Here is a 25,875-nt window from a genome sequence, read left to right on the forward strand (position 1 = left end):
ATGAACTTCAAAGAAGTGCGAGGGAACTCGGTGTTGGTTTGTGATAGACATATGTTGTATGGGTTATTTGGAATCCTCTAGGTGAGCAGTTAGACCTCATGTCACGAGATGGACCTGATGATGAACTCCAAAGAAGTGCGAGGGAACTCGGTGTTGGTTTGTGATAGACATATGTTGTATGGGGTTTTTACAATCCTCTAGGTGAGCAGGTAGGTCTCATGTCACGAGATGGACCTGATGATGAACTTCAAAGAAGTGCGAGAGAAGTCGGAGTTGATTTGTAATAGGCATATGTTATTGGTCCATTTGAATATGTTTTCAATACAACCTTCTATGACCTTAATAAAACGGACAAAAGAAAATAATTGTATGAGATTTTGGCGACACTTTTTTCGCGTATCGAAAGAGATTGCGATTCTGAGTAGAAATAATATAAAAATTCTAAACTTTAAAATTCATGTTCTGGGTACTTTAAACAGAAATGCCCTAATATGTTAAGTAAAAATTTCAGGTACATTGTTAAATTACTTAATTCATTAAGTAAAATATAAAATTAATCAATATAATTATTAAGTAAGTTTACTCTAAGTATACTAAATTGGTAACAATTTTACCACAATAAATGTCGGTGTCACTGGTAGCAGTATCCACTACCTGTAATGAACATGTCCCATCCCTACGCTTACACGTGTCAGCGCGCCATGTTTGAAACGACCAATCGCAACGCCGTGAGCACCCCTCCCGCACCTCACAGTTTGGTGATTTGCGTCGGGAACAAAATGGCCAATATTAGGTTTCTAGAGGCGGTGTTCTGTGATTACATACTACATCTATGTGTATTTTCCAATTAATGTGTTTATCTATAGTTAGGCCTAGGTATTTGAATTTATCAACTACTTCTATTAATTTACATTTACAGTCCCGCTTCTCAATATGTAAACAATCGTACTTATGACCAATAATTTGAATAGGCTCCTGACTTGGCTTTATATATGGTGATTGTATGAGTAGAAATTTGGTTTTTTCGGTGTTCAATATTATACCGTTATCGTGGGACCATTTAAGTATATTTTCGAAGTCCTGCGGGCTCAGCACGGTTCCATTTTTATCGACTATCACTATGCGCGTCCCTTTCGCACTTACATACTTGTTAGAACGTGACAGGCATGGTGACAAGGGATAAAAACGCGACCGTGCTAAGCCGCCTGCTGTATATAAGTCTGTACGTTGTTAAGGTCTTCATCGGCATACAGTAAGCATGTGTCATCCGCATACATGTATGTGGAACAGTTCCGTACAACATTTGTTACGCTGTTTACATGCATTATGTACCCGAGTGGGCCATACACCGAGCCGGTCGGCACCCCGGTCTGCACTTCTGCCTCGTCACCGCTGACACCGTCCACGGAGACGCGCAGGGTTCGTTTCGACAAATATGTACGGAACCATTCCAACACCGGACCACGAACCCCACACTCGTCCATCGCCTGCAGTAGTTGTTCGTGGTCCAGGGTATCGAAGGCTTTTTTAAAATCAATAAAAAGCACCCCTATGTACTTTTTATTATTCAAATGACTATAGACTTTATCTGTAAATAGCGCCAGGGCCGTTGACGTACTTCTTGACTGCCTAAAACCATGCTGCGCATCCGAAATAACGTTAAATTTCTCAAGGAAAGTACTTATCTGGTTCACGATTACTTTTTCCATAATTTTATTAATAACAGGTAAAATAGCTATAGGCCTATAGTTTGAGTACTCGGAATGACTTCCTTGCTTGTATATCGGCCTTATAATAGACTTTTTTAAATCGTCCGGATACTTTCCTTTTTGGATACACATATTTACAAAATTTGCTAATACTGGACTAATTTCTTTCTGTACATATTTTAATTCTTGTACTCTTATTTCGTCTACGCCCGGGGATTTTTTGCTAAGTTGGCCAATAATTTTTTCAATGTATAGGTTATTAACTTTTTGATACCTAAAACTTAAGTTACACTGCTTAACATACGTTTGACGGTCCATAAACTTGATATTGCAATTATGTTTAATTTGACTTATTTCATCCGTAAAAGTATTTGCAAATTTTGTACATATGCTAGGCAGCGAGTCTGTTTTACCTAAATATTTTAATATAGTAGTATCAACGGTAGGTTTTGGGGCCCCTAACCAACTATTAATAGTATTCCATAATTTTCTAGAATTATTTTCACAATTCTTAATTTCATTTTGTTTGTATTTTTGCTTAGACATATAAATATATTTACTAGTTAAGTTTCTAAAGTTGGTATAATTTAATCTATTGGTAACACTTTTAGGGTTATTTTTCCACACTCGAAACAATTCGTCCCGTCTTTCAATCATTTTATTAATAGTGTTATTCATCCACGGTTGTGATTTTCGCTTTTGTTTACAGTACCTAGTAGTTTTTGCACACTCGTAAATATTACTAAATAAACTAACTAACTTGTTATACAGCAGTAACGGGCACTTAATGCTTCTAAAATCGCCCCAGTTTACTTTGTCCAACATATTATTAATTAGATTGTCGCAAATACTTTTGAACGCGAACTGTAGAGATATATGATATATGTTTATTTGGAGACATATGAGGGTGGCAGATACTTTATTTCATATATGTACAAAATTCAATAATAGAACGGAATTTTCAAACAATAGCGAAATCTTTGATATTTGATACGTTGGTAGAGCAATGGACTGATCCAAATCTGAATCTCGCCGGCAAGCGATGATTTTCCTTTCTTTATTTAATAATGTGTATTGTGTAATACAAATAGTAGAGAGCGTCAACATAGGAATACAAGTCAAGGTTCAAATTTTGTTTTTCCGTGATATCCCGTCTCTTGTACTCTTGTGTCTAATTAATACTAATAATAGTACCAACTGACGTAAACTTCTCCCGACTTTCTATAGTTTCCATCCCATCTACCCCAAAACAACCAAGTTCACTGCCATAAAACAAAACTGACGTATACAATATTACCAACATTATAACACAAACTTCCCACCAATATGCGGCAAGCAGAGCTTTACGGCCGCTCTGCCAACCTAACAAAAGAAAACTTGGGTCCAACTTGGCAATAAATAAAACTCGCATTCTGTACATTATCTGTGCCGGCGAGCATCTGGATAATAACGAAGGAGTGTTCCTTAATTTGGTGGGAAAAGTTGGCTCTTTTTTTGCAAAGTTGTCGACAATTTTGTCGTTTATTATGGGAATGTACGACTGTGAAATGTAGCGAGGTAAAAAGGAACATATTGTTTGAATTTAATGTTGGAGTTTGAACAACTTTTATTCGGACTTTTGACATAAAAACAAAAGTAAATGGGTATGTGAATTGCTTAACATTCACCTATGGCAAAATCTATAAAAAAATGAATTGGATTAAGATTATTCAGGTAATTTAGTATTCGATTTATTTAACAAGAATAATATGAATAATCCACGAAGCATTAATTCTATAAATCGAGGTTTTTTTGGATTTGCGAATTCCTAAAGTACCATAAAATGGAAAGTCATGTTGCTACCGACATATTACTTCTACAGTTCTAAAAACACTGACCAGAGGGTTAAAATTAGCATAATTATTATCTTTCAAGATACCTTAGTATGTTGGGTGTCACATAAACTTAAGTTTATACGGCAACTAAAATACGACGCGCGTCGGCAGCCCACGGGGAAACGGTTACAAGTATAATAATCGCAAAAAATAACCGGTCGCAGTACTCGTCGGAATGCGGCCGGAGGATGCCCTGTAGCCCATCCTTGCTTTCTAAGGTTTATGGGTTACCAGCACGGATAAGGCGATAGGTGGAAGACCGCATTTCATACAAATGGAGTATATTTTCTTCCGTGGAATAGCGACATTATGGAAAATCTTGCACATAATTTATTGTATATTGACCATATAGTAATATACAGTAAAGAAAGAGTGATACTTAACTCCATACATCAGTTTTCTTAAGTACCAAAACGCACGTTATTTCGTAGTCGACATCTAGCGTCAAGTAGCGGAATTTATCAGTACTGCTAGTTGACAACATATGTCTCGTCGAACGAAAACTCTAATGCTGAACAATTTTCAGCTAATATTATAACCGGATTAACTGGAAGTCTATTTTCAACCCCTTCTGCTTATAATATTAGTTGTAAATTGTTTTAGTAGTACATTTTTCGTCAGTAGCTAAACTTGTGACATCTGGAGTCAAGTAGGGGTAGTGATAGTTCCACTACTTGACGTTAGATGTCGACTATGAAATAACGCGCATTTTGGTAAGAAAACTGATGTATGGAGTTACTACTCTTTCTTTACTTATATTACTCTATCATATTGACCATAGCTATGCTTCTTCGTTTGATGTTTTCCGATTCTTTGATCATTGTAAGAGTTAACAGCGATAAACAAATTCCATACAAATTTTCAAAAGACACTGACTCTTATAATCATTTAAAAATCGAATAAAATAAAACGCAGAGGCATAGCACAGATTTATATACTTACCTGTATACCGTTTTATTTTCTATAATGTTAATGCCCAGAGGAAAACGGGGACGTTTTTATAGAGAAGCGGTCACGTCGTCCCCTTTCCCTTATAAGGTATGAGTATAAAATACTTGCATGACGTGTCCGTTAGTTCGAGGAAATAAAGACGCCAACACGTAAAGGATGACTCACGCAAGACCGGGCCGGGGCCGGGTCGGAACTTCCGGCGCTTCGTTTTCTATGGGAAGCACCACGTGATCACCGATCAGCCGTCATAGAAAATGACATGTCGGACGCCCCGGCCCGGTCTTGCTTACCTTTCGTACCTTGCAAGCATTAACTAGTACTCGTTTTGTGAATTACGAGTGTGTTATATTTATTGGATTAATTTTCAAAAACAAGCCGTAGTACTCGTGAGAATGAGGCCAGATAATACCTTACCCCATCCTTGGTTTTGTACGGTTTATAGGTTACCAGCGCGGATTAAAGGTCAGATCACACCGGATGCGTATTTATATGCAGCAAGTTTCCGGCTCTCTATATAGTGCATCGTTTGCGCTAAGCTGCATTTGTTTCAAATACCTACAACGCAAGCGATGTACAGTGAATCCTGAGACGTACGAATGTATGGCCGGAGCCAAAAATGTGTCGATTACTACCTATACTTTACTGTTCTACCTTAAGCGAGGCGTAGATTATAGCAAGAAGTTCATGCAATTTACGTTACATTGCCGACTACTAAGGTAAAGCATTCAAAAGTTTGATCAGATACCGCAATGTAATGAAAAGTTCTTGTTAGGCTCATGGGCGTAGGCAGGTACAATGGCCTGGAGCTCAAATTTTACATACAATGCATGCCTCTGCCCCCCCCCCCCAGGCCTATCAACTCGCCACCCCCTAGTTCACTGGCTGGCTACGCCCTTGGTTAGGCTAAACCTCGCTTTAGAGTTGACCAAACGACGCCGTTAGCCTTTAAGAGATTGCACATACTCGAGATAATTCGACCTACCGCCGTGATTCAGGTAACCGTAACCGAGGGGTTGAAGCATCCTGCCACCAATACAGAAGACGCTGGTTCGATCCCAGCCCTGGGCACTGGAGGCCCTGGTCACTATTTCTTTAGTATACAGGGTGTTTATTTAGTCACCTGCAATAATTTACGGGCTGAATATATAGGACCAACCCCGAAATCGCGAAAAAAAATGTACTCTAATAGAAAATGTCAAGGTCAGACAGCCAATGTATGACGTCCTACTTCAGCTTATAATTAAGTACTTGTATTGGTATTATACATTCCCACAAATGAAAAATATCTATGGGATAAAAACGAACTGGAACTTACAGAGGAATGGCAAAGTATAAAGGAAACACGAATAATACCGGTAATAATACAGCTGATAAGTACCTACTTATCTGCGTAGGTAATAAGCAAAAACGGATTTGAATAAATGCTAACCAACTTATTTGCTATTCATTACGCTATCTCGGGAACGCCAATTTCTCTGCGAAAAAGATATTCAGTGAAGGAAAAAATCAGTCTTCTTCTTCTTTTTTTTTGTTTTAATCTTATTCAAATCTAATTCAGTTTGATGAACAGTACCTACGAGTAGGTATGTATGGAACTATGAACATAATTATCTCAATAATATATTAAAAAATCCCGTAACTTAGTTACTGATTGTAAGATTGAAAATATGACCTTGAAATTATTTAAATGTTATACAGCTCTACTTCACTAAGAAATTGTTTTTTTAATTCCACCCCCGAGATGGTGAAAATGGGGTTGAAGGCGGTGGCGGACCCACTGAAAGAAATGTTTGCATAACAGGGGACCGAATTTTGAATGCGACCGCTCTATTCCGTGTATTCCATTCAACAATATCTCCACTACTAGGCATTTAAATTCTACTAATAGAATCGAAAACGAGTGATAAATACCACTAGATTCCCAATTTCTATATCGCTCGTAAGTATTTCAAAAAATAGCGTTTCGCCGTTTTCCACCGATTTTTGAGTGATGAAATTGAGCAATCGAAATTCAAAAATCAGTTCCCAGTAAATCCGTACGCGCACTTGACACCAAAACGATAAAGCCGACCACTGACTAACAGTCCGCCGGACGATATCGGCCGGTCAGTTGTTCGGAACTGTCAAATATTTGTTCTAACTGACAACACAATATCAGTCTAAATTTGATAATTTAAACATTTCAGAACTGACCTCCGGATTAATTTCAAGATGTAAATGCTTTTAAGAAACTCCTCAAATTTTTTAATTAATTACATTAACAGCAGAATTATTCTGTTCAGTTGAAAATCGTCGGACAAGTATCCTTAGTGATGTTCTTTGAAAGGTTTCAACCAGTTTTATATTACGCGTTTGGTTTAATTGGCAAACTTTTAAGAATATACGAAAATTATTGGTTATTCGGAATTTAGGATATTGTGGGAAATTTCCAAAAATGTTTTGAGGAAAATTTTTGCAATTCTAAAAACTCACTGACACATCAGTACCTACCCCTAGTGTTCATTCGATGGCGTGACGAGCGGTTGTGTTTGCGTTATGTCTAATTTTGTATGGGATTTCGAACAGCGCGCCAAGCGGGACGTTTTGGAAACTCAAAGTCCCATACAAAATGACAACGCAAACGTGACGTCACGTCACGCTGTCGAATGAAATTTACACTAGGGGTGCAGTACAGTCGACGTCAAAGATATGTTTACATTTTTCGCCTTAGGGGCTATTCATAAATTACGTCATTTCAAATTAGGGGGGGGGGGTCTGGACATCGGATGACGGTAGCATGAAGTAGGAGGAAATGGGGTCATTTAAGCATGATTTTTGGATGATTATAGGGGGGGGGGGGTCAAAAATCGTCAAAAATCGATGACGTAATTTATGGACAGCCCCTTATTACAAAGGCACAAGGTGCAAAAGTGTAAACATATCTTTGACGTCGACTGTACCAGTAGCCATATTATATTTGAAAAGTTTCACAACCGTTTGTTATTTGCTAGTTTGTGAAACAACCGTAGGCTGTTTATGAAACAGCGGTAAATTCACGCCTATTTCAGGGTAAATAAAGTTTGGGCCGGTTTTCATACGATACGCGTCTGACCATGCTTGTTTTATCTATTTTGTTCGAAAACAACTAGGCAAATAAATTATTATTTTAATACCTAATCCATTTTATCAGACTCTGAAGGTATTTCGGCAACAGTCTCTCTCTTGGAATCTTTTTTTCGTAAGTATTTTATATTATCATTGTTTGTAATGTTAATACGGTAGGAATGTGTCTGCGGTGTAGGTAAAAGTGTGGCTGGTCTTCACTTTGTGACCTGTTTACACTTTGATTAGTATTTATTTCGTCAGGCCAGGAAAATTGGCGGGAACGGGAATAGGTAGGTAACATTTCTGCGCTATAAGTACCTACCTATTTTCTATTTTGGAAGGCAGTTCTTTAACTACCTTCCAAAATAGAAGATAGATAGTTAGATTAGGCCAGAGAAAGTGATTTAGATCAAGCGGCCCCAAAACTGGGTAAAAAAGATAAAATAAAACGAGCGGACGCTTACTTTTGCATTTTTTTTTTATTTTCGTCGCCCGTCTGATCGTGAAGATGATAAATTTTATTTGTGGCTACAATATTAGTTACGGTTTTTCCTGTTTAGAAACCATCAAATCGCCAAGCAAAAGACCGCCACACAAAAGCATTAAATCTCCGCCAAAATAACTACATTTCCTTGCCTACTTCTAGTTTAAAAATATTGCATTCCGGGCCACACACGATGTGTAAAAAAATCTTTAATAAAATACCACAATCAACAAAACAAATCGAACACCCAAAACTATTTAAAAAAATCGCTTAACAATCTAACGTAACCTACTTAACAGAGAAATCTTTATACGCGTAAAAAACTTTTCTTCAAGTTTTTCCTAATCTGCCCGCTATCATGTCGCATTTTTATCACCTGTCATGTCATGCGTCACTTTCGCACTTACCTATTAGAACGTGACAGGCACGATGACAGATGATAAAAACCGACCATCTTAGCCCTGCAGAACACGATCCCGAATGCCCTTAAACGGATCCCCACTATTTATGTCACATCCTTGTATTATAGATCACATATACTCCCATGCTTCTAAAATCTATAGATTTTATTCCTATTAGGGATACTTGAAAAAATAGGCCATGTTATTTTAATACATATAAAAACGTATTCCTCAAATGTTAAATATTAATTACTATTGTAAATTATTCCTTTAGTTGACAGTTCGCTTAGGGCAAAACAAAGGTAGGTAATTACATTTTAGAAAACAAAGCTTTGAGGTTTGTAGCCTTTGGTACGGTCAGCAAATTAGGTTTCATTTAGTTTGCTAATTAATGTGTAAATGGGTAATCTAAATCGCAAAATAGGAATAAACATGACAACATTTTCACGAGTTTCCATGATGTTTGTTTTTTGCTACATCCAAATAGACTACAAAATAATATATGTATGTACCTACCTAACTTACCTATAGATAATTTTATAACTTAGACAAAAAAAACCGGCCAAGTGCGAGTGGGACTCGCGCACGAAAGGTTCCGTACCACTACGCAAACAATGGCAAAAAAATCACGTTTGTTGTATGGGAGCCCCACCGAAATATTTATTGTATTTTGTTTTTAGTATTATTTGTTATAGCGGCAACAGAAATACATCATCTGTGAAAATTTCAACTGTCTAGCTATCACGGTTCATGAGATACAGCTTGGTGACAGACAGACAGACGACAGACAGACGGACAGACGGAGAGACGGACAGACGGACAGACGGACAGACGGACAGACGGACAGACGGACAGACGGACAGACGGACAGACGGACAGACGGACAGACGGACAGACGGACAGACGGACAGACGGACAGACGGACAGACGGACAGACGGACAGACGGACAGACGGACAGACGGACAGACGGACAGACGGACAGACGGACAGCGGAGTCCCGGGGGTAATAGGGTCCCGTTTTTACCCTTTGGGTACGGAACCCTAAAAACTTAAGTCACCTCACCAACATCGTCTGACGAGCGAAAACATAATTAATTAATTATGTAACTACCTAACTACATACTTCGTAAGTAGAATTCATTTTGCCCAATCTTGGTTAGTTTCATATGTGTAAATGTCGCCAGCCCGCAGCAATGATACCTATATTACTCCAAATAGTTTCCAAAATTGTATGAATTGTACAGTTGCTCATAGTCTAATAAAACATGGTCTTCTATTCCCACAGTGACACAGGCCTACGTCACAACAACATGGCCGCTATATATAGCGCTATCGCATATTATCATATAGCGCTGTCGCATGATGACGTAGGCTTGTGTCAGTTAGGTGACCTAGAAAAGACGGGAATGGAGTACCAGGCGGAGTATATTATTATACCATGCAGTTGCTCTTCAGGCGCGTCTAGGCAAGCCAGAAATATGCGGTCGCATTTTTATCACCTGTCACCATGCCTGTCACGTTCTAACAAGTAAGCAAGTGCGAAAGTGATAAGCATAGTCACAGGCGATACAAACCCAACCATGCTGCCACCGCACAGCAAGAAGAGAAATAAACATGCTTATGTTCAACAATAAGTGTAACAAAGGTGAATAGTAGGTACGCGAAAACTAATCAACAAAAACAGATTCGATTGTAGGTATTTAAAAGTATTTTTTTTGCGTTAGTTTTTCTATTTATAGTTATATACATGTGGCCCGCTTTGGCTGTCAGTAATTAATAGAAAACAGACCAAACCGCGAAAATAAACGAACCAAACTAGTTTGACAGCACACTGTATGCTTGATTCTCAATCCAGTAAACAGATTAGCAATTTGCTGGCTCGCAGGGTTACCAGCTTAAATATTATAATTCCATTTCAATTCCGATCAATATTGGGTAATACTCGTGTGACGTTTATACACAAGATACAGGGTATTTCGAACGTACCGACATCAGAATTATTCTGATCTGAATGATGTCAATTAGTTATCGCGTGTCTCGGCAATACATGTACCTTAGAGGATATAACCAACGGAGACGCCATGTCTAAAATTTTCGGTACAAAATAGTCTGCCGTTTTTTGCGGGGGAGGGGCACATCAAATGTATAGGTACGTCATGTCAGATAAACGTCAGTCCATACATATGGTTGACATGTGGTTGACCATTGGCCGCATATTTTCGACAGAGGGGAACGCCTGTTAATGGCGGCTCCATTGTTAATTACTCCGAGACATGTACGGACACATACGCGAAATATACGACACCTGAATGACATTATTTAGATGCCATTCTGATATCAGTGTAGGTACGTTCGAATTGACCTGATAGAATGTTTTCCAGTTAAAGGATAAAAAGAGAAAAGTCGGACTAGATACATTTATGAGCCTTGTATTTATGAGCCGATTATGAGCCTTGTAGCTTGAACTAAATTAATTTTATTTTATTTATGTATTTGGTAACCCTAGTGTACAGTCCGCCCAGTTAGTCAGACCATGATACAGTCAGACCGAGTTAGAGTTAACGAACGTGCGAGCGAATGCTGAGTTAATTGACTTTAGATTGGAAAACTCCTGTTTGATTACTTGTTTATACTTTAGTCACTGGTTTACTAATAACGTAAATGTCCCGGTGTTGGACACTGTCCCAATAGTTGACACCTTCAGTTCCAGACAATAAACGTGACAAATTGGTTATTGGAATTAGACGGTCAAAAATTAAACCTACTATTAATTATTATATGTATTGCGAACAGTATAAGTAACAGAAATTATAATTTTTAAACGATTTTTCCCATAATTTCTTTTTATGGCCTTTTTAGGCATTGGTACTCGCAAGTCTTTAATTTATGTATGCGTCAATATCTACCATTTGCTGATAGCCTAACAAAAACAGTTATGTATAAGTATATAATATGTAGAACAATTATACTACGTCAGATAGGTACTTTTGAACGCGAACTGTAGAGATATATCTTTATTTAGAAAAGTATTACTCCAGTTTGGCGCATTTCTTGTATAGGTAATGTACCGATGTAAGTGTTTATGTGAATAAATGAATTAATAATAATAATAATAATTCGAGAGTGGCAGATATTTTTGGTGCGTTGTTTCATCCGCTTTTGTTGCTGGCTGTACCTACAATTGCCACTAAACGCATAGCAAGTAGTCCATGTAACCTTTTATGCAAATGGCGCATACAACCATGATACAGCTAGGCTCCGTATCGGGCTCGTAAGCCCTGAGCCAAGCGATACGGACACAGATTACTTTATCATATACTCGAATACGCCACTCTCACACAAATGTAGAGTCTGTGCGGACAGAGAAGAATCGAGACATGTATGGGGCCCAATACATTCCACGACTCTTCTCTTTCCGAACAGACTGTAACCAAGATCTATTGCTCGAAATTAGAGTGAGGTCAGGATTCCAAAGGGGTAGGTAACGTAAGCTGCATAAAGTTGCTTTTAATGATCTATCTTTTATTTGTGTGTTCATCATCATCATCACAAAAATAAATGCCCTTACCAGGGCTTGTATATACATATGGGTATATTATATATTTTTATATCGTCGTCTAGTACCCACAACACATATGCCCTTACCAGGATTCGAACCTGGGACCTCCTGCTTCATAGGCAGGGTCACTATCGACTAGGCTAGGAGGCCGTTTAATTGATAGATTGATAGATCACAATTTGTAATAATAAAAAAAAAATACTAAATCTAAATATTTTCGAAATTAATTTCTTGAGGTTAGATATGAGGATATTGGGTATTACTTGAGGTATATTTTACAAAAAAATATTCAACGGTTTCGTATCTGGAGGAGCCCAAACTTGGTATGTTTAGAAAATTATTTTAATTTTAATTTTAACAGGTTTCTGAACAATTTTATTTATTTTCCATACAAAAAAAAGATGACGTCATAACTCCTTTTAGTTTGTTGTTTTTTTTGGTGCTACGGGTCAAATTGATTCAAATTCAAATGGTCTAAAGATTAATCGTGCCGATTTTCATATCTTTAACACCATTTGCAGCTGATTTTGGTCAACCGCTAGTACTACTAGCGTGTATGTCGCAGCCAAGCGCCCCGGGCTCGGCATGTTACGAGCTTACAGCGTTATGGATCTATCAACCCACTTTATTCTTATTGAAGTGGCATATCTACTGAGATGTTATGTAATCTGTAGGTACCTAGCGTGTACATATGTCGCAGCCAAGCGCCCCGGGCCCGGTATGTTCCGAGCTTACAGCGTTATGGATCTATCAACCCACTTTATTCTTATTGAAGTGGCATATCTACTGACATGTTATGTAGTCTGTACTAGCGTGTATGCCGCAGCCAAGCGCCCCGGGCCCGGTATGTTCCGAGCTTACAGCGTTATGGATCTATCAACCCACTTTATTCTTATTGAAGTGGCATATCTACTGACATGTTATGTAGTCTGTACTAGCGTGTATGTCGCAGCCAAGCGCCCCGGGCCCGGTATGTACCGAGCTTACAGCGTTATGAATCTATCAACCCACTTTATTCTTATTGAAGTGGCATATCTACGGACATGTTATGTAGTCTGTACTAGCGTGTATGCCGCAGCCAAGCGCCCCGGGCCCGGTATGTTCCGAGCTTACAGCGTTATGGATCTATCAACCCACTTTATTCTTATTGAAGTGGCATATCTACGGACATGTTATGTAGTCTGTACTAGCGTGTATGCCGCAGCCAAGCGCCCCGGGCCCGGTATGTTCCGAGCTTACAGCGTTATGAATCTATCAACCCACTTTATTCTTATTGAAGTGGCATATCTATTGACATGTTATGTAGTCTGTACTAGCGTGTATGTCGCAGCCAAGCGCCCCGGGCCCGGTATGTTCCGAGCTTACAGCGTTATGGATTTATCAACCCACTTTATTCTTACTCCGCCTTTATAGGCGAAATACGTCTTTTTTGCAAACTACGATGTGGAAACTTATTTGCGAGAACTAGGCATTGTTGTGTGCTTTTTTAAATATATATTTAGTTAAAAAAAAACTGAATTGCTTAAATCAAAATAGGTTTGGTCATGGTTAGGTTAGGTTAGGTTAGGTTACTATAAGCCCAGTTGCGGAAGAGTACTTCGGCATTCCTGGGACCTCGCCGTATAGCAGCGAGGCGGCAACAGAGGGGTTTTAGTGGGTAAACCTGGGGTCTTATTGTCCCACATAACCATCCCGGCCCGTCCCCGCGCCGGGTGGTAGGAATGCGTAAAGCATTTCCCCTCTTAAAAAAAAAAGGTTATTATAAGCCCGAAGATGGCTTGTGAAATTCTCTGGTGATAGTCAATAATTGGGCACCGATTAATAACTGGCCACCTTATACTAAAAATGAATTCTATTCACCTATAAAAACCGAATTCATTTTAGTATTAAGGTTTCAGTAAACTGGCCGCCCTTCAATAACTTAGCCACCTTATACTAAAATGAATTCTGTTTATAGGTGAATATAATTCATTTTTAGTATAAGGTGGCCAGTTATTAAATAGTGGCCTGTAATTGATGTACCCTACCTAGTACTGGCAGAGTCCATGTCTTTGGGAGTGTTAAGAGGGGGCCTAAAGAAAATTGCAGTTTAATATAGAATGTTTACACATTTTAATCAAATTTAAATGCCAAGAAAATATTTTAAATTATGCATACATACCTACTAGCAGAATAATCACTACACCTTATAAAACAAAGTCCCCGGCCGCGTCTGTCTGTTTGTGTGTTTCTATACTCAAAAACTACTGAACGGATTTTCATGCGGTTTCCACCTATCTATAGAGTGATTCTTGAGGAAAGTTTAGGTGTATAATTTGCTAACCCGTGCGAAGCCGGGGCGGGTCGCTAGTTTTAGTATAAAATAGCTACTGATAGAGCCGAGGGATTTGACTAGCAAAATTTACTTACGGTATTTTTCCTACATCAATACGTTTTTGTTACCACTTTGATACTGAGATGGTAACATAGGATTGCATCATAAATATTTATCCGATTTAAAGACATTGTTAAGTAATTTGAGACGGAACTAAAAACGACGGGAGAGTGATAAATTTAAACGAACGTATTCTGAGAACGAGAAAACCAAACGCTCGAAAGTAATAAATTAATAAAACAAAGAAACATAAAAACAATACGATTTATGTTTCTAGTTAGGGTCTAAGGAAGTAAAACAAATGCAAAATGGACAAGTGTGCGATAAGACAGTTCAAGGAAAATAATAAAGAAATTTACTAACCCTTAAAGTTGAATACGACCTAATATGAAGCCTATCGCTGACATATACGAGCGATTATACAATGCAGGCAACTACTCTGGTTCTTTCAAATCATTGCAGAATAAGTCTACACGTGCAACACAACGGGTTGCTACTCAAAGGCGACATCGCCACTTCCACGAACTCCGGCGCCGCCGAAGGAGCGAGCGAGACAGCGCAGTGCGAAGGAGCGAGACGGAGCATTTGCTAGGAGGGGCTGCAAAGACACTGGACCAGAGACGAGCGAAAATCTTCCCTGTTACATTGTATTTAGGTTAAGATAATATGTAAATAATAAAGTTGTAGTAATTAAGTTTGGTTAAGGTTGTCGCAGGAAGTTGAGGACACTTATTTGAAAGACGCAGAAGAGATAGGTTGTCTGACTTAATTCACCATTTTGACGATCAACAAGTATCTCAATACTATACCAAATAGAGAGTTGTAGAGTCAGTGTCGAGTGGCAGACGAGCAGCTAATACAAAGCTAAGTACTCTGTTAATGTGAGGTGACAAATCGGATATAAATACCAATCAATTTATCTCACCATATTTTCATAGCGTTGTAGAGCAAGGCCGTAGGGCTTTGTAGAATAGTCTTTGTAGAAACTTATCCGATTAGTCACTGAAGATTGACCTCATTGTGTGTACTATACTGTGTTGGCCTGACGTATTGGTTGAGAAGAAATAAAGTAGTAATTAGGTTCTTCTCTATAGACCGCGGGTTATTTCGCTATCACTTCGCTTCACCCTTGTTATTGCCGAAACATATCAACCAATACTAGGCTAATATATTCTGATTGTGTATTTGTCTTATGGAAGTTTAGCTATACTCTCGTTCAACCTTAATAAAGACAGCGTATGTTAGTTGGCTAGGTTAGCTATATTGGTAATATAGATCTGATTAGGGTTCTTTATAAGTAACTTTGTTAACTTTAGTTTGAAAAGAGACCAAAAGAATAAACTGAAGGGGTTTCTTAGGCGGTTCTTCCTCTTTACAGTGTCCATCTTTCCGAATCGCTGGTACAAATAAATATCTATAAATTTGACTTGCTTTTAATTCAGTGTTTCCTCTCATACTCTAGTTTGGCCCTAAGCCTTCATAGTTACCTTGTAGTTAGGTTGGACAGACAAGAAGGTATTTAGTTAGAAACTGAGGTAATATCCATCATACCTTACATACCTGGCTTTAATAAGCGACTAGAACCGATTTCAGGTAGAAAAGCTTTGATGTGTATTGGTAGTTTTGACGCGGCTAGAGGAAATAAACGACGACGCCAATCGGCCTGACTGTTGACGGCCTCTAGCCGTCGATTGGGCTCATTATAACTTACGAAATATCTAATTTCTGTCACTCGTTTTGATCAAGGGTTTATTTGCTATTAAATTACGGGGAATAAGCCGTTACCATTGTGACCGCAGGTCTAGGGACTAGATTAATTACTAGTACACATCGAGGTTATACGACTTGCGTAGAGCAACCTGTGTCTACCTTATACGAGGCGCCGAGGGTTAGCTTAGTGGCCACTCCCAAGTAATACTAAAGGTATACCGCTTAACACCAAATAAATCCGACATCACATAGTGCACCTGTGCACCTGCTAACCCTCCATACGAAATGCTAGCTAGCTTACACACATAGTAGACACAGGCCTCTACGTGGGTAGCGCAAACGGAATCAGTCCTAGAAGCTTTGGTATCTCAGAGACTGCCGTGCTCAGTACTTTTCACTTACGCTCAGGAAGAACTGTTCCGCGCCTCCACTGGCGTCGGACGCGATACCGGTCGAGAATTAATTACTTTCGTCCCAGACGAACACGAATTATAGTGGTTCAGGCTCGTTCCGTGAGGAAGTGGCTCTGAGGTGTGTGGCCAAGGTTATTGTTTGTCCAAGCTTTATTTTACAGGGCCACAATACCACTTCACATGGTGCCGCATGACGCAGGATTCTAGACTTTGTGTCAAGATACTATAAAAACAAATAGACACAACTAGAAGGACTTGATTAGTCACTCAAACTTACTATAAAATAAATAAACACAACGTAGCCATTTAAACTAAAATTGACGATCACTTTTAAAGAAATACAATTTAAAGCAAATACATTAAGAAGAGAGATTTCGATTGAGGCAAGTCATTAATACCAGTAACTTTAATCTAAAGATTGGAGAGGGGTATCTACAATATAGTTTTCTCTAATTCAGATTTAAAAGGTTGAACGAGGGTACATCTGAGCGTATTATAATTACTTACAGTCCCTACAGATAATTAATTTTAATATAGCGCTTGGGTTTTTCGTTCCTTGAACCGTCTAATCGTAGCAAGATGTCAGGGCGTGGTAGTAAAGTTCGTGGCGCAAAACGTAGCGCAGTGTTAACGAATAGAAGCGAACCAAGTAAACAACGACGAATTGAAACCGACAATGACGAGGGACAGCAGGCTAGTGTAGATTTGTTTGCTTTACAGCAGCGTAGTTTTGAGTCTCTTTTAACTAGGTTTGACGAGCTAGTAAAGCGTGTGGACTCTATGTCGTCAACCGCAAGTGGGAGTAGTGAGAGTGCAGTCTCGCGGACCGAATCCGAGGCGGCGCAGAACATAGAGGCGGACGGGAACGCGTGCAGTAATAAAAGGACTAGCGTTTATGTAATGCCACCGTTCGCGAAGCCCAGCTTTAATGGAAATAACGACCCAAACCCGATGAAATTTATTGAAAAATTACGTAGATACGTTAATTCGATTAACGCGCAAGATAGGGTCTTAGATGTAGTGACCGAGTGCCTGACGGGGTCCGCGCGTACCGTCTTGGGATTAGATAGTAAAAATTGGCGAAATTTCGAAGATTTTGAAATGGATTTTAAAAATAGATACTGGACCAAACAACATCAAGAGGCTGCGAAAATTAGACTTATCAAAGGAAGGTTCGATGCTAAAGGAAAACTGAGTATGGGGGAACATTTCGCGGAACAAGTCGATACGGTTAGTGCGTTAACTATACCGTTAGAGGAGAGTGACTTAGTAGGGTATATTATGCGTCACTATCCCAGGGATGTACAACAAATGTGGTACACATATACACGGGTAGGGAAAGTTAGCGTACGGGCAGCGACGGACTTCTTGTTCGATTACGACCAGAATATTAGTTCCGATAGTGTTAATAGTAGTGTGGCAGGCCAGGGAACTAGCAGGGACAATTTTTCGCATAGACAATCGTTTAATAGGAGAGGAATAGGACATACGCGTGGTAATACACCCTTAGTCGCAATACTAGAGGGAAGGCAAGATGGCGAAAATCAAAGGTCGTATAGAGGCAGGTGGCGCGGACGAGGTAGAAATAATTATAACAGGCGCAATTTCCCGGCAATCAAATGGGAACCGGCTTCTTCGTCGTCAACAAGTAGGCCTAGTTTTTCACAGGAGTCTTCAACTCCAGGAATCGCGGGAAATAATCAATCCACATGCACAGGGGTAGGTTCGGATCAGGGAAACGGGACTCAGTCGAACAAATAAGTCCCGTTTGTAAGACTGCTGTAGATAGAGAGGTAAAACGGGACGCGGTAGTCAGTAAAATAGGAGTAGCTTATAAGTTAATGAATCGCTGGGGCTGGCGTGCGGGTCAAGGTTTAGGCAAGCTAGGAGATGGGGACAGAAAACCGATAGGTTGTAATGCGCGTTTAGGGTTAGATAAATTTAGGACGTTAGAATGCGTAGGTAGACTTTTTAGCGATAAGAACGAGCGTGCTATGTTATGTGAAGAATGGGGTAGACCGTGCGTTGCGTGTTATAACAGGAAAGGGGAATTATATACCATACTTGACGACTTAGATGAAAGTATAGACGAACAAGAGGGGAACGTAGATCCGACGTTGCCAAGATTACCTGAGGTAGAAATTAAAGTAGGTAGTCGTGTGATAAAGGCACTGATAGACACAGGGAGTCAGATAACGGCTATTTCCGGTGAATTATATGTTAATTTGAGATCGGAGCTAGGACCATTACCCGAAGTACCTATACCCGCGATACATCTTACGGGAGCTTTTGGGTCTAGAAGCGAAAATGTTAGGAGTCTTTATCTAATTACTGTAGAAATTGCAAAAACACAAGTCGAGACTCCCGCGCTAGTACTACAAAAGATACGACGGTCAGTTATTTTAGGCTGGGATTGGTTAAGGAGAGTGAAAGGGACTATTGATTGTGAGGATCAAAGTTTAACAATAAAACATTTAGGAGTGACGGCGAATGCGACGTTCAACGATCAGACTGAAGAAGATCGTCTAGCTAAAGTCATGTATTCCTTGGAGGCCTTGGCCGAGCCAGGGACACAAACGAACGATGTTAGGACGTTTGGCGACGGTGCAGGTTCCGAACTAATTGATAGGTATGTAGCGATTATGGACGTCGATGAACAGCATAGGACCTTACTGTTGCGGACATTGAAGAAACACCAAAATGTATTTTCACAAAAGTTAGGGCTGACAAATAAATATACGCACGAGATTAAAATGTTAGATGGGACCCCATTTATAAAGCGTAGTTACCCGATACCGTTTGCACATAGGGAATTAGTACAGGCAAAAATAGACGAATTAGAGAGTTTAGGCGTTATCAAACGTGAGGCCACTGCGTATTGTAGTCCACTTACCTATACGAAGAAGAAGGACGGCTCCGTTAGATTGTTACTAGATGCGCGAGAACTTAACAAAAGGATGTTAGGGGACGCGGAGGCACCACCAATTACATCAGAGATTCTACAATCGTTCCACGGGGTAAATTACATTAGTTTGATTGATCTCAATAATGCATACTTCCAAATACCGATTCATAAAGACTCAACCAAGTATACTGGTTTCACGTTCATGGGCAAAAGTTATACATACGCCGTATTGCCTCAAGGTTTGAAGACATCAGTAGCTAGCTTTTCTCGAGCAATGGACATAATATTGGGCGGAGTTAGGGCATTTTGTGTGAATTATCTAGACGATTTAATTGTATATACGATTGGGGACTTTGATTTACATCTATCACATATTGATCAGGTTCTTGAGAAGCTACATGACGCAAATATGACTTGTAATATAGAGAAATGTAAATTCCTGCAAGTGGAGGTAAAGCTGCTAGGGCATATAGTTAGCACTAAAGGGATTCAGATGGACCCAGACAAGACAAAAGCTATCCAGGACTTCCCCGTTCCTAAAAACGTGAAGCAAGTTAGGGCGTTTCTAGGACTAATAAATTACTTTAGAAGGTTTATAGAACGGTACGGAGAGGAGACTAGGCCATTGTGTGATCTTCTTAAAGGGGAAATCACATTCAAATGGACGCATGTAGAGAATGAATGTTTTGAACGCGTTAAAACACTGTTTTTAAAATCAGTGATGTTGGTGCATCCTGATATAAATAAGACTTATTATCTACAAACGGATAGTAGCGCCATAGGTATTGCGGGGTGCGCATATCAACTGTCGGATACAGGTGAGAAACAAGTGATAGGGTTTTGTAGCAAAGGGCTCACCGAAGCGGAAATGAGATGGACAGTCACGGAACAAGAATTGTGGGCTATTATATACAGTTTATCTAAATTCGAGACTTATTTACGGGGAGCAAAATTAGTAATACGAACCGATCATAAAAGTCTTACGTTTCTAAATTCATGCAAGTTACTGAGTGCACGCGTGATTCGTTGGGTACACTACATAGGACATTTTGACTACAGCATAGAATACGTAAAGGGTAGTGACAACGTAATTGCTGATGTTCTATCACGTCATATACAGGGGGTTACGGATATCAACACCGCGAAAGTTCAGCACCCAGAAATAAACTTATTTGAAACTACGAATTCGCGGATAATTAGGCAACAGCTAGCGGAAATAGGGCGACACCAGGTAGAAGACGGGGATCTGAAAATAATAATAGATAGTCTGTCTAACAAAGAAAACATAGCTAGGGACAAGGTAGGTCGGTACTATGAGTTGGAAGACAATGTCCTCTATCACGTAAATCCTAAGTCAGGGGGACGCGTGCCAGTTGTCCCAAAGAAATTACAAACGGATTTGATAATAAATATCCACGAAGAAATAGGCCATTATGGCAGGTTCAAGGTTTTAGCGTTGATGAAGAAAAGATATTACTTCCCCGGTATGTCGCGCGAAATAGCAAATGTCTTGCGTCAATGCGACGTCTGTCAAAAATCTAAACATGCGTTAGATAATCATTCTGGGCCATGTAAGCCAGTGATTGTTAAAGAAGTAGGAGAAATAGTCTTTGGGGACTTTTATGGGCCACTACCTCCAGGGCGGTTTGGTAAAACATATATTTTTGTGATGCAGGATGCATTTAGCAAGTACATACAGCTATACCCATTAAGAAAGGCAACAGGTAGTGGCGCATTAGGCTGCGTGAAGAAGTTTCACAAATTGATCAAAATAGGACGAATCATAACGGATAATGGATCACAGTTCATTTCAAATACTTGGGAGAAAGGGATAGCACAGTTAGGTATACAACTAGGGCATACCTCAGTACGTAATCCAAGGGCAAATTCGTGTGAGCGGGTTAACAAAGAGTTAGGGAGGATGTTTAGGACGTATTGCAGTAAATCACACAAATCATGGGTTGACGTAGTCTCACAGATCGAAGATTGCTATAACCATGTTATCCAGGTCTCAACCGGGTTTACTCCATTAGAGATACTACGCGGAGAGGACACAAAGCTCTCTAGTGATTTGACAATAGGTCACCAGGTCACGGGACCTATCGGTATGGCAATCAGTGAAATTCGCGAAAGGGCTAGGAAAAATTTAGCAAAGGCGGCAGAAGATAGGAAACAGTCATATGATAGAACACATCGGCTGATACAATTTAATATTGGGGATTATGTAAAGCTTAAGGCTTTTCCCAAATCTGAAGCTGACAAAAAGTTAACTAAAAAGTTTTCACAATTATATAGAGGACCGTTCAGGATAGGAGCTATACCGTATGATAATGTCTATACGTTGGTTTGTCCGGATACAGGTGAATTTAAAGGAAATTACAATGCCGTATACCTTTTCCGTTATTATACAGATCGTACCAGTAGTAGAGATTAACAGGTTGACGGTCAGTGGGTCAGAGCAGGTAGAAATGGAGAAGACAATAGATATAGCGCCGGCGCTAAGTAGTTATTGTTCGGGTTTATGACACACTTAGCATAGTAGAACCACAGTAAATGGTGTGCTTAAAGCTATTGTATAGGAAATAATAGTTGAGAGTTTTTCGTTCGGCGGTGTATAAATTCCAATAGGTTTATGATAGGGTTACGGGAGTAGGTTAAGTAGCTAGTTAACCGTATTTTGTTGTAGACGACCAAAAGAATGGTTATACGTTTTGATCGACCACAAGAGAGGGGGGTGAGATGGTAACATAGGATTGCATCATAAATATTTATCCGATTTAAAGACATTGTTAAGTAATTTGAGACGGAACTAAAAACGACGGGAGAGTGATAAATTTAAACGAACGTATTCTGAGAACGAGAAAACCAAACGCTCGAAAGTAATAAATTAATAAAACAAAGAAACATAAAAACAATACGATTTATGTTTCTAGTTAGGGTCTAAGGAAGTAAAACAAATGCAAAATGGACAAGTGTGCGATAAGACAGTTCAAGGAAAATAATAAAGAAATTTACTAACCCTTAAAGTTGAATACGACCTAATATGAAGCCTATCGCTGACATATACGAGCGATTATACAATGCAGGCAACTACTCTGGTTCTTTCAAATCATTGCAGAATAAGTCTACACGTGCAACACAACGGGTTGCTACTCAAAGGCGACATCGCCACTTCCACGAACTCCGGCGCCGCCGAAGGAGCGAGCGAGACAGCGCAGTGCGAAGGAGCGAGACGGAGCATTTGCTAGGAGGGGCTGCAAAGACACTGGACCAGAGACGAGCGAAAATCTTCCCTGTTACATTGTATTTAGGTTAAGATAATATGTAAATAATAAAGTTGTAGTAATTAAGTTTGGTTAAGGTTGTCGCAGGAAGTTGAGGACACTTATTTGAAAGACGCAGAAGAGATAGGTTGTCTGACTTAATTCACCATTTTGACGATCAACAAGTATCTCAATACTATACCAAATAGAGAGTTGTAGAGTCAGTGTCGAGTGGCAGACGAGCAGCTAATACAAAGCTAAGTACTCTGTTAATGTGAGGTGACAAATCGGATATAAATACCAATCAATTTATCTCACCATATTTTCATAGCGTTGTAGAGCAAGGCCGTAGGGCTTTGTAGAATAGTCTTTGTAGAAACTTATCCGATTAGTCACTGAAGATTGACCTCATTGTGTGTACTATACTGTGTTGGCCTGACGTATTGGTTGAGAAGAAATAAAGTAGTAATTAGGTTCTTCTCTATAGACCGCGGGTTATTTCGCTATCACTTCGCTTCACCCTTGTTATTGCCGAAACATATCAACCAATACTAGGCTAATATATTCTGATTGTGTATTTGTCTTATGGAAGTTTAGCTATACTCTCGTTCAACCTTAATAAAGACAGCGTATGTTAGTTGGCTAGGTTAGCTATATTGGTAATATAGATCTGATTAGGGTTCTTTATAAGTAACTTTGTTAACTTTAGTTTGAAAAGAGACCAAAAGAATAAACTGAAGGGGTTTCTTAGGCGGTTCTTCCTCTTTACAGTGTCCATCTTTCCGAATCGCTGGTACAAATAAATATCTATAAATTTGACTTGCTTTTAATTCAGTGTTTCCTCTCATACTCTAGTTTGGCCCTAAGCCTTCATAGTTACCTTGTAGTTAGGTTGGACAGACAAGAAGGTATTTAGTTAGAAACTGAGGTAATATCCATCATACCTTACATACCTGGCTTTAATAAGCGACTAGAACCGATTTCAGGTAGAAAAGCTTTGATGTGTATTGGTAGTTTTGACGCGGCTAGAGGAAATAAACGACGACGCCAATCGGCCTGACTGTTGACGGCCTCTAGCCGTCGATTGGGCTCATTATAACTTACGAAATATCTAATTTCTGTCACTCGTTTTGATCAAGGGTTTATTTGCTATTAAATTACGGGGAATAAGCCGTTACCATTGTGACCGCAGGTCTAGGGACTAGATTAATTACTAGTACACATCGAGGTTATACGACTTGCGTAGAGCAACCTGTGTCTACCTTATACGAGGCGCCGAGGGTTAGCTTAGTGGCCACTCCCAAGTAATACTAAAGGTATACCGCTTAACACCAAATAAATCCGACATCACATAGTGCACCTGTGCACCTGCTAACCCTCCATACGAAATGCTAGCTAGCTTACACACATAGTAGACACAGGCCTCTACGTGGGTAGCGCAAACGGAATCAGTCCTAGAAGCTTTGGTATCTCAGAGACTGCCGTGCTCAGTACTTTTCACTTACGCTCAGGAAGAACTGTTCCGCGCCTCCACTGGCGTCGGACGCGATACCGGTCGAGAATTAATTACTTTCGTCCCAGACGAACACGAATTATAGTGGTTCAGGCTCGTTCCGTGAGGAAGTGGCTCTGAGGTGTGTGGCCAAGGTTATTGTTTGTCCAAGCTTTATTTTACAGGGCCACAATACCACTTCAATACGTTAAAAGCGAATAAGCCACCATTTTACCCATTTCCGCAGAAGCACCAATCTTATCTTATGCTAATTCTAGAATATCTAGCAACTTGATTTTCATTTATCAAAGTTGCAAAAATAAACCGTATTGTGTATATTTAAGGTGCAGTTTCATTAAAGTTGGTTTGTTGTTGGAGTTTTCCGTGCAATATGCATCAGTGCATGTTTTAGCAATATCAAAGATTAGTTAATAATATACACTAGCATGGTACAGTTCTGTACACAAAATTGAAAGAGTGTACAATTATAATTTATATGGGACTTACATAATTAGCAGTCCTAAAGTTTATTACAACTTTGTTCATGGAGATTTAAAAAAAAAGTTAAGATATAGTTGGTCAAGCAGATCTTGTCAGTAAAAAAAGGCGGCAAATTTGAAAAATGTAGGCGCGAAGGGATATCGACTCATAGAAAATTTAAATTTCGCGCCTTTTTCTTCTGACAAGATTTGCTTGACCATCTATATAGGCACAGTACAAGCAGATAAGTTTATAAAATACAAAGAATTTAGAGAAAAAAGTATTGTACGATATCTGCGTACAATGGTTGGTCTAGTCTACAATTATTGTGGAATCCCGTCAGTGTCTTCACTCATTCTAAGTACAGTAGAATCCGCTTATAATGACATCGAAGGGAAGTGACAAATACGTCATACTAAGCGGATGTCATATAAAGCATAGTTTATTAACTTCTTCTTTTTGTAATTTTTTCCAAATTAATCTCAAATTCCTTTGTGAGAGATGAGTTTTATTAACCTTGTACCAATTATCTACTTGTTACCGGGAATCAAAACTAAAACAACTTACACGTCACGCACGCACCAACGTCCTCGCAGGGAAAGACGTGGGGACGGCCACGAAAACCAGCTAATGTGTCAGTATAACCGGACATAATTTCATAAATATAGGATTTATAGGTCATAGTAAGCGGTTTGTCACTATAAGCGAAGTCATCTTATCCGAATTTGTCACAAAGAGTTTTATATGAAAGCCAAACTTCTCACAGTAATTTCGTCATAGTAAGCGGTTGGTCAGTATAAGCGGAGTCATAATAAACGGATTCGACTGTACCTATCTACATATGCGCAAAAATCACGTTTGAATTTTTTTTATTATGTAGGTAGTTGAAATTTAATGTACTCATGAAAAAATTAACTCTTTCCTTTTAAAAGAACTTGGGACTTAGTAAATTAAGTTATGCTGGAATGTCTTTATAAATAACTCGTCTCTGGTAATATTGGTGAAGCATTTACATTTCGCTGTGCCGTTATCACCCCGGGGAAGTTTTATTTGCGAAAACCGCTGGTAAATTGCGAAGTTCCGATTGAATTGAGAATAGCGCGAATATGTTTCGTTTATGAGGTGCAGAGAGAATTCTGATGCCACTGAATATTTCATATTGAAGTTACAACTTA

At 39.3% G+C, this 25,875-nt stretch overlaps 1 protein-coding gene across 1 annotated transcript in view; it reads left to right on the forward strand.

Annotated features, from left to right (window-relative positions):
• The window catches only part of LOC134797791 (uncharacterized), a 78,517-nt gene that overhangs the window by 16,979 nt on the left and 35,663 nt on the right, over positions 1 to 25,875 (forward strand). The window lies entirely within an intron of this gene.

This window comes from Cydia splendana, chromosome 15 (assembly GCF_910591565.1).
Source record: "Cydia splendana chromosome 15, ilCydSple1.2, whole genome shotgun sequence".
NCBI lineage: Eukaryota > Metazoa > Arthropoda > Insecta > Lepidoptera > Tortricidae > Cydia > Cydia splendana.